Below are 11104 nucleotides of genomic sequence, written 5' to 3' on the forward strand. Positions count from 1 at the left end.
GGAGGAATATATGATCTCTTATCTAAAGGATGCGTATCTGATAAGATCAGAGTTGACAACAGCTTTTGAATGCTACGATTGCGGATCAGGATCTGAAGTCATATGCATAATAGTTATTAGACTTATCCAAGTGGGAGATTGTTGGATTAGTGTCTAAGTTCATAACTATTTTAGTATGTACTTGACCCGATGGTGCATGGTCCTTTTGGGTTGCCTTCACCAAAGCAACTTGATAGGCTGAATTATGGAGAGAAAGAATTAATTATGATTTATTAATATATTATGAGAATAATATATTAAAGGAGAAATCATATTGGTTAATTAATATTAGTCAATAATTAATTAAGAATTAATTTTGTGGCTAAAAGACATTAATTAAACTTAAGGGACTAGATCTGTCAATTGTATGATAGTTGAATATTGGGCTAATGACACCATATTATAAGGATGGACGAATTCTATGGGTAAACCCATTAGAAATCATCCAAGGCATCTAAGAAGGGAGTCCTTGGGTTGCTTTGGGCCTAAGCAGTCAAATTAGGGTTTCGTTGTTAGATAACCCTAATAGCCTCACTATTTAAGGATCCCTAGAGCACCAAAAACGTGGCTAAGAGTTTCCTTAGGGTTTCCACACGTTTTTGGGTGCCTCCTCTCTTATCATTCTTCATCCTCTTGCTCTTGGTGTTTGTGAGCCATTAGAGGAGTGATACTAGTGACTCTAAGCTTTCTAAAGCCATTACAAGGAGGATTTGAGTTGTTATTACTATATAACAACAAAAGTTATGTATTATAATCTTCTTGGTGAATTTCGAAAATAGTATGACTCATTAGGGTGTTATTATGTGTTCATAATGTTGTGTAACTAATAGTAAAACATAGATCCAATTCTAGGGTTGCATGCACACATAGGTTTGCATGCACACATAGGATTGTTTGTAACTAGGAGATGAAGTGTAATAACAAACTAAAGGAAGAACACTTACACTTTTGAAGATCTAAGATGAAATGTTGGATGATACTTGAGAGAGAATGGAGGAAAATCGGCCAAGAAGGAAAGAATGGAAGATATGGCCAAGACTTTTCTATATAGAGGTGAGTTTATGGCCCACTTGGAGTTTACGGCCAAAAACTCTAAGTGTTGTGGCTGTGAAGTCATGGTAGTGATGGTTAAGGCTTGTATGTTGTTCGGTGGCTCTAGCAGGTAATTCCCAACACTTATTCCTTAAGTGCACTAGGCTAAAAATCCTTAGAATGACCTTTAACAAGGTTGGAACTCAATAGTAAGGAGTCGGACACTCAGTTGAGTTTACTAACTGAGGTTTTAAAGCAAATCTGTAACGCCCTGATTCTCAGGTATTGTTTTAAATAAGATGTATTGAGTTAAGCTCTACTCGACCAGTTGATTGCCCTACTCGTCGAGTAGCAGCGGGGTGGGATCGCGTGTTAAGTGACCTACTCGATGAGTCCATATTGGGACTCAGCGAATAGGAGCTAGCAGATGAAACCCTAAAATCCCGGGGTTTGCACCCTTATTTAAAGGAGCCTCAGCCTCCTTTGGCCTCTTTGCAGTCTTTGAAAGCTCCTTCAAACCCTAATTCTTGTGGTATTCCATTTTGGTGTGTGTCTTAAGCTTGTAAAGAAGGTGGGCTAGAAGAGAAAAGCTAGAAGTGCAAAGGAATTGAAGCAAGGAAGGTGTGGGAAGCAGTATTTACCTCAGCTAGCATCCCTTGGAGGTATCAAGTTGCCATCCTTAGTTCGCTTTTTCCTTTTGTTGAGTTTTTGGAGGTTTTTATGGATTTTGAGGTTGACAAGGTGGGCTATGGGCTAGATCTGAAGTTGTAACTTAAGATCTGGACCCTCCTTAAGTTTTTGAATCATAAAGTTGTTGTATTGGTCGTGAATGAGGACCTCCTTGGGCATGAGACCTGTAACATATACATTTTGAAATCGTGTTTTAAGTAAATAATAATATGAAATATTATGTGAATTTGAATGTTGAGTTCTAACGGATAGTTTTTACTAGAATTGAAGTAAAATCATAAATTATTGGAAATCTTATGAGATTTCAATTAAAAGCCAAATAGTGAAATATAGCTAAAATATAAAATTTTAAATAAGTAAAATTTTATTATTGAAAGTTGTAAATAATCTCGTTAGAAACATTTAGGCGAAAACCTCATCGAAATCTGAGTTATAACGAAGAAGTTATGACCAATCGAAGATTCGCGACAAAACCGACACAACGCTGAATGACGTAAAAAGTGAGTTTTTGATAAACTACTTTTTAGCCTTAGTAATCTAAATGAAAGTCGTCGTATTTGTTAAACCGAGAAGTTCGATAAAAAGAACGCCAAAATCTGACTTCATATGAGGAAGTTATAATTTTTCGAAGTTTCAGCTTAGCAGTAGACAGCTAAAAACTCAAATTTTAGATTGATTGATTTTTAGCTGACACAACCTAAACTAGAATTGAAGGTCTCATCATTAGTAGTACAACGGTAAAAAGTATGATGAAAACGGACGTCGGATGAAGAAGTTATGAATTTTTAACGAATTTTCCTGTCCTGGTCTGTTAAAAATAATGTTATTAAAATTAAAGTCAAAATTAGCCGATGAAGTCTAAATTAAAGTTGTAGAGCATACTTTTAGCTATGCCTGCATATAAAGAACGTCAAAAATGGAGCTCTTATGCGAAAGTTGTGGATTTTAGAAGATTTGGGACCATTTTCCGAGAAAATTCGCAAGGATAAGGTCCGGAATAGGCCACGTCATCGGATCCTTCGCTCCATGTGCACCCCGTGTCTGATCGTGACTCATCCGAAGCTAGCTCCTCCGCGTGTTGCACACCTGTCGCCTTCCGAGTGGTCCGAACCGTGGACGAGTACGCGTCCGACGCGCCTCGCACAAGTGCCCGTGTCCGACCTCGCATGCATGTCTCTCTCCCTCGCTGCCACCTGCCTTCGCTGAGTCACCCTTCTCGGCTGAACCTCACATCTGCTTCCGTGTGCAGCCTTCTTAGCCCTTGGATCCGAGCCTCTCGCCCTATAAATACAAGGCTTGCGAGCCTTCTCGAGTATTTTGGAAAATTGCCACTTGCACCCCCCCTTTTTGATATTTTTACTATTCCGACTTCCCCAGAAGCCCCAATACTGATTCCAAAGCCCGAAACACGCCCCAAGACTCCCAAGAAGTCCGAAAAATTTATCTTTTCAGTTTTGAAGCTCTACCTTTGCAGAGCCCGGTTTTCAAGAAAACTCCTGATTTTCAACGAAGAAAGTGATATTTAGAGCCGAAGTGCTACCCTAATTAACATTTTAGCCCCTGCTTATTTCACGATGAGTTTAATATATAGAAGCAATTGTATGTTATGTGTTATATGTGCTATGTGTTTTTTAGTGTTATTATTCTGGGTCATTTTCCCGGGTTATTTTTATTCGTTATTTTTAATAGCAAAGAAATACCTTTGACCATGTGATCAGTGAAAGGTCTTAGATTCACGTTGGTACTGGTATGTAGCCTCTGGCCATGTAGAACATGTCTCCGTAAGAGAATTATTTCTATTGTATGGTATTGGCAGAAGGTTAGACAGGGCTATAAGCTTGAAATCTACCAAAATGTTAATCCGAAGTTGTATGTCTTCTGTGCCATTTGGGCCAAAGCTTTATTGATGTATATCAAGTATGAAAATTGTTATGTCTCATTGATTGTATATCTTTAGATCAAATCAATGATTGATATGGAAAGTTTGTCACATGATTCACATATGCCCTTGTTCTTCCTTGTTCCTTTTTGCTTATGCCATATTGAAGTATATATATGGCATAACGTTATATTGTATCTATTATTGAACTCACTAAGCGTCATCGCTTACCCTCTCAATGTTTAACAAATTGCAAGAGATAAACATCCAGTATAGTTATATACTGGTAGAAGATTTTTGAATAGTTTGAAACTATTGTACCGATAGAAGCTTATGAATAGTTTGAAACTATTGTATTTTTCAATCCCAAATGTATAAAACTATAGAATCCTGGGAAGTTATGTAGTATATAACACTTTAAAATAGTCGGTTTGTATCCAATAGTTTGTAACATCTTTATCAATGTAAAGTATTGTTTTTATGAATATGCAAGTAGCATGTTTTGGAGTAACTAAATTGTAAAGTATGAAAGTTTGGGTCTTCCATAAATACGAAAGTGAGGGTCTTTCAAGACCCCATTAAGAGCTTGGATTGGGCATTTAGAACCTTTGTAGCTATGCATGCACGTAATGTTTGCAACTTTACGTGAAAAGCATGCCCTAGAAGCTTGGATCTGTGATTTGGAGTCGCTGCATGGCTCAAAATAGGTCTGTATGGAAAAAGGACTGAATGGACTCGATGAGTCGCAAGGTTGACCCGGCGAGTCACATGAAGATGACTGTCACAACTAGGAATTTGAAGCCTTGTAAACATTGAACAACGATAAAAAATGTAAAACAACAATGGGAAAGCATGTAAGATGCTTATTCATTAACAACCAAATCTCAATCAAACACATCATACATGCACTGCAAATAGTCAACAAATAATTGGAAACCCTAGAAATCCTTGTTTAAGTCCATTTTGGACTAGGATTTCCTTATTGGGCCCAATGGGCCAATAAGCTTCCAATTGGAAAATCTTGGGCTTAGAACTCTTGAATGAGCTCAAATTAGACCCACTTTCATTTATTTTAACATTTTGGGCCATATTGGGCCTAGAATGAAATAAAATACCTTAATGGACCTCATTGGGCCATAACTTACCTAACTAGCCCTAATAGGCCATAAAAATCATTTCTTGATTTATTTTGGGCCAATAGTTATCTAAATTATCTATGATTTGGACTTAGGCGTTTAAGGGCCCAATCCTTTCCTTTTTTTCTCTCCATTCTCGGCCTAAGCCCAACCAAAGAAGGAGAGTTGACTTTTCCTATGTCACCTCACATTTATCCATAGGTTTCCCATGCACCATCTCATGTTTTCATGAAAATCAACTCAAAAACCTCTCTTCTCCCCCCTCTCTCTTACTCTCGGTCGAATCCAAGCACACACACACACACACACATTTCACTCACAATTCTCTCAAGAAAACTCTCTCCACTCCTTTCCATATTTTCGAGATTAAGGAAGCTTTCAAGGAGATTTAACCCACAAACACATCATCTAAGGTAAGTTGATGTTAGATCCATAATCTAGCTATTTCCTTTCATTCAAGAATCATCTCTTAATTCATTCAAACTCATGATCTTGCGCCTTAGAAGCATCTAAGTTCGAGATCCATCCAAGGAACTTGATAGGGCCGAAAATAGCACCAAACTTCTCCAAATCTTCTTCAAAACCGATCCACAACTCAAGGTGAGTTTCATACCCCCTTCTTTTCGGTTTTTATGAGTTTTATGGGGGAGAATACAAGAAAATGTGTAGATCTATGTGTAAATGTATGCTATGTGTGATTTGATGCATGTATGTGTGTGATATCATATGTTTTGTGATGAATATGTTATCAAAAAGTGTGTAATAACCGAGATCTAAGACATGAGGAAGGAAATAAACATAACTTAAGCTATTTTACACTAATCAAGTGAAGAAAAATAGTTTATAAGGTTAGAATAAACATACTTGAACATAAAACCCATTTTTGGGCTTAAACTGTCAAAAATACAAACTTGGGGTAAAAATCAACAAGTCACAGTTCTTGAAAGGTAAGAGGGTCCAAAACAGTTTCCATAAATATTTTCCTGATTTTTAGAAATTTCTAAGGACTTAAAATGTAAAATTTTAACCTAATGGGCTAATTTTGGGCTTTTCGACCCAATAAGCCCCAAAATGCGAAATTTTACAAGTTGAGGGGCTAGAAATGAAATTTTCTGTAAAACAGGGAGCAATTAGCATAATAAAATGTTTATAAGGTTCAAAAATTCTTTTTATTATAAAAAAGGACTAAAAATGCAAAATTTTAGATTTTGTGCCAAAATTGTAAAAGTTGTGAAAAATGGGTCCTTAACCGAGAACCACTATTCTAGAGGGGTTGAAGCTGTCAATTAAATAAACTTTTGGGTAAAATTGTGTTTTCATCAAAAAAATCATACAAAAGTGTTTTAAGGACTAAAAATGAAATTCTTTTAGATAAAAGGACCAAAAGTGTTATTTTTATAAAAGGAAGAGTAATGAAAAGGGTCAAACTCTACTTACAAACAATCAAATTAAAATACAAGATCCGCGAATTACCGACGAAAATGGAAAACAAATACACTCTCAATAATACACATCGTTACCAAACAAATTGATTCGGTCTCGAATCGATAAAAACACAAAATCGTTAAACCAAAGTAATTCGTTAATCACGCGATAACTACGATGAGTCAACATACAAACTTTGGGCTTGAAAGTTTCAAATCTTGCTTGTTGGGCCTTGCTAGCCCATCAACATGATCTTTGGGCCCAATGGGATTATGCTTACGTGATATTGGGCCTTCTATGACCCAGTTCCACATAAAAGGACTTTCAATAGCTATAATGTGTTATTGGGCCCTAATGGCCCATTAGTACTGCTAGTGATGTCGAGAAGTCAAATGCGAGTTGGTCCAAGTGTCTTTCACATTCCCGATAGCCGTGAACAACTCCTGGTAATAAAGGGGGGCTTTGTACCCTCATTTCTCCTCGATTGTTGGGCTATGAGAAAACAAAGTAAACAGATTTAGGACGATAAACAATAGTAATCAGGGTGGGGGGATTAAGTGAGTAGTAACGGCCAACGCCTTTAAGGATCGTTCATAATTTGTAGTTATAAACTAGTCATTTTCCTAATGCGTGATTATAACAACTCACAAACCCTAATTAATCCAACGCCACCCGGGTAATAAAAAATATTTGATGTATCGGTATAACAATAAACAAGTCACGTATTTTACGTATTGGGAAAACATCGGGTTTTCCTGGGAAGTTCAACATATTCACTTGTGTGGTGTATACAACGTTCAGCAACTATACATGTTTTAAAAATCAACAAGCATATTTACGGATCTTCACACTTTTTTTTTAAACAAATACTCTTTTCAGAAAATATCGGATTTTCTGGATTTACAAACTACACCAAATCATTTTGCTACAACATTACTTATGAACTCACCAACATTTCATATGTTGACGTTTTTCAAAATAACTTGTATTCTTAGGTAACAGGTAAGCCAAAGAATAAGTATCAAGTTATGTCATGGTGTTTTGCTTAGATTATCTATCGAACCGTTTATGCTATGAAATTGTAATGACTAAAACAATGTAATGGATGTAAACAATATCAGTTGTATTATTTCAATGCATGGTGATGAATGATGTTATGATTCATGTATAATCATTGTGATGGTATTCAATTTAAGTCACAAGATCCCTCAGACGTTTTTGCCATCTGGTTCGGGGGTGTGACAATGACCGTGAACTCGACGAGTTGGATGAGCAACTCGGCGAGTCCGATGATGATTGCTATAGACTCGACGAGTTGAAGAACAACTCGACGAGTCGGATGAGTTTTCTCCTGGATATGTATGCGTGTGAATCCGTCGAGTTGCATGGAGGGAACTCGATGGCCTTAAATTTTGATCGAGAATTGAAGGAACTCGACGAGTCACCCTAATGACTCGGTGAGTTGGAATGTGCTTCAAGGAAACTCGGCGAGTAGCCAAGGGTACTCGGCGAGTCGAGGTTAAACTGGACTATTGACCTTGACTGAGGAATTTGACTTTGATTAGGGGTTGGCTAGTGGATTATGGAGTACCTTATAAGGTTAAGGACTTACGAGCATATTACGCTATAGGTGGTGGAGCCTGTGTCAAGTGATCCGAGAGTTGGAGCTTACCTTCCGAGTCGACATCTGCAAGGTAAGTTATCCTAACTATATCGATAGGGTCTACGGAACCAAGGCCGACCCTTTAGTTGTTATTGGGTACAGTTTTTAGTTTATTGTTTTAGGTACTTCAGGAGATCATGGAAAGGCGAAGGCATAGCCGTACCACTCCTCATTCTTATGTTATGATTTTTGGGACACTCTGATGGATAATGCTTTGAAAACATTTTTGTAAACAATGCTATTTGGTTTTTATTTACGATTGAAAAGTTTAAATTTGGCATAAATTTATGGATGTTACAAAAACTTTTTCGGGTTGTCATAATCTCTCTCGGATCCTACAGAAAAAAAACATAACATGTATGTTCAATAGTGTTTGTGACTGTGTTTGATTGTGTAGACCTACATACACAATATAACTCTCTCTCTCTCTAATACAACATACTACAAATACATAAATATACAAACGCCTCTCTCTCTCTCTCCCTCTCTCTCTCTCTCTCTCTTTATCTCTCTATTTTCTTTAATATTGTCTGTGTGTTTTTTGTGTTAACAGGATCTGATCTTGGTTCCTGCAGAAAAAACAAACATAGCAGGTATGTTAAATGGTGTTTGTGACTGTGTGTGCCTGTGTTTACATACTAACACAGTATAATTCACTCACTCACTCACTCACTCACTCTCTCTCTCTAATAAAATACAATATATATATATATATATATATATATATATATATATATATATATATATATATATATATATATCAACTCCCTCCCCCCCTCCCTCTCTCTCTCTCTCTCCCTCTTATCTTAATGGTGTCTCTCTGTGTTTTTGTGTTAACAGAACCGAAATATTCAACATTTTAACCTTTTTTTCCATGCACTCTCTCCTTCTTGGTTCCTGCATAAAACATAAATCTTATTAGGTAATATCTTTGTGAAATGTAGTTAATATACATTCTCACTCTCTTTAATTTAATGATTGAGTTTTTTGTTTACATGTACATAAACATATACATATTGGGTAATTTTATTTACAATTTTTTCAATATTCATAATTTTCTTTCTAAAAATAGGGTGTTAGGTGAAACATTGTTTTTTTTTCCAAGTTTAGGGTTTTTTGCAAGTTATATGTTCAGGGTAATGGATGTTGAGGTTGTTGATGACCAGTTATGTGATATCATTGTGTGTGATATATGTGGAGATATAGGTTATGAGCACTTACTTGATATATGTAGTAGATGTATTGATGGCGCCGAACACATATATTTTATGCATAGCATTAAAGATGAAGTACCTAAAAATGATTGGTTATGTGAAGATTGCAAATTTGGTGATGTTTACGATATTACAAGTGTTCAAGTGGAACCATTCAACAATCAAACCACCAAATCTAAAAATGAAAAGAAGTTTTTTGAATACACAAACAAAATATGACAAGCAAATAAAATTCCAAAATTACCCCTACAAGATGAATTCATTATACTTTCAAATTAGAAAGTTATGAATGAAGAAGATTGCATGCAAAATGAAATTCCACAACTACCCTTGGAACAAGAATACATTATCTATGGAAATGAGAATACACAAATGAATTGGTGGATGAACTATGGCCAACGGATGATCGTTGACACCAATGGCTCTCTTTTTGGTAAATACAAAAAATAGATGAAGACCTTTACATCAGTATAATCTAATATAAATTACAAATATAGATTAGGTTAATTATTGGGACATACTACTTTATGAAGGTTTAAATTCAAATAATAGTAATGTACTTTCTATCGGTTGATTATTATAGCAACATACTTTTGTTTTTATCAAAGTATTTCCATTTTATTTACGGGGCTGTTTGGTGTTATATTTGTATCCATTTGTTTTTATGGTAATAAAGCATGTTATTGAAAGTACATTATTATAAAACGACTTTTCACAAGGCAACATGTGTTTTATAAGAAAATGAAAGTACAATGTTATAAATTGAATACTTTTCAAAGTAATATACTTACAGAACAAACAATTGTATTAAAGGGCTGTCTGGTATTAATTGTAAACTCATGGACTGTTTTGGTAAATAATTATATATTCATTAGCTATTTGGTAATATATTTTACCATAAAAAACAACATATATATATATATATATATATATATATATATATATATAAAAATTAATTTTATCCTTTTATGTCACACCCCGCTAAAGCGGAAATGCAAGATATGACAGCGATAACGGTTTCATTTCAAAAGATAAAGATACATCAGCATAACAGTATTTAAAAGTTTAGAACCCATAGCTTCAAAAGAAACAAAATACAAGTTTTTCCAAAATAACACTGTTCAAAGATAACTTCATAAATAACTTCAACACGATGCAGCATGCTCCATGATGATGAATCTTTATATCCACTTACTAATTATTTCCTGAAAAAGCATGTAAACCGAGCGTCAACTATGAAAATAGTTGGTGAGTTCACAAGTTTATAAATCGAGCTTGAAATAAGGCTTTTCGTAAATACAAGTACATTGCTTTAATGAGAAACAAAGTTGATTGCTATTAATGAATACAAGTTTATTGCTATAATGAGAAACGAGTTTGTATGTGTATGAGCAAACAATAAGTCTCAACCAAACCTATGACTGAAGCCCTATCGAGATCTATGCTTATCGTTCCATAGATGAATATGGTATCATGCACTCCAGCAATAGGGCGAGTGAGGAGTTGTCAATTCCTAATAGCGCTATCCATAATGACCATTGGCTCAAAGAGTTAATGGTTAGAGATAAGGGAATGGCCTTAGTACGATAAATTCTCATGTTCCGTGTTGCATAGACATACATAAAGAGACATAGCAATACAATAGCAATCATGTTTGATAATAATCAATTTAAATACAACATGCAAACTAGTTTTTATAGACATGCTTTTCCACCCCAAAACATAAAAACTGAATATAGGGGAGTGCGTGAATACTCACAATGTTTCGTGTAGGTACAAGTAGTGCCTCGGGATGCACCAACGTCTTACTACCGGGATCGTACGACATCAAACACACACTAGTGAGTTTGCATGTCGAAATATAATGCTAATATACTAAACTCTACATATAGTGAAATGCCAATTTATGTTTTAGTATTGGATTTTATATTAATTGGTTACACTTTTTCAAAATTTTAAGTCTTTATAACAACATAAATTCACGAAAAATGGCATTCAAAGGATAAAAATTTTCAAAATTTTTATT

This window comes from Lactuca saligna, chromosome 8, assembly GCF_052625555.1.
Source record: "Lactuca saligna cultivar CGN05327 chromosome 8, ASM5262555v1, whole genome shotgun sequence".
Lineage (NCBI taxonomy): Eukaryota > Viridiplantae > Streptophyta > Magnoliopsida > Asterales > Asteraceae > Lactuca > Lactuca saligna.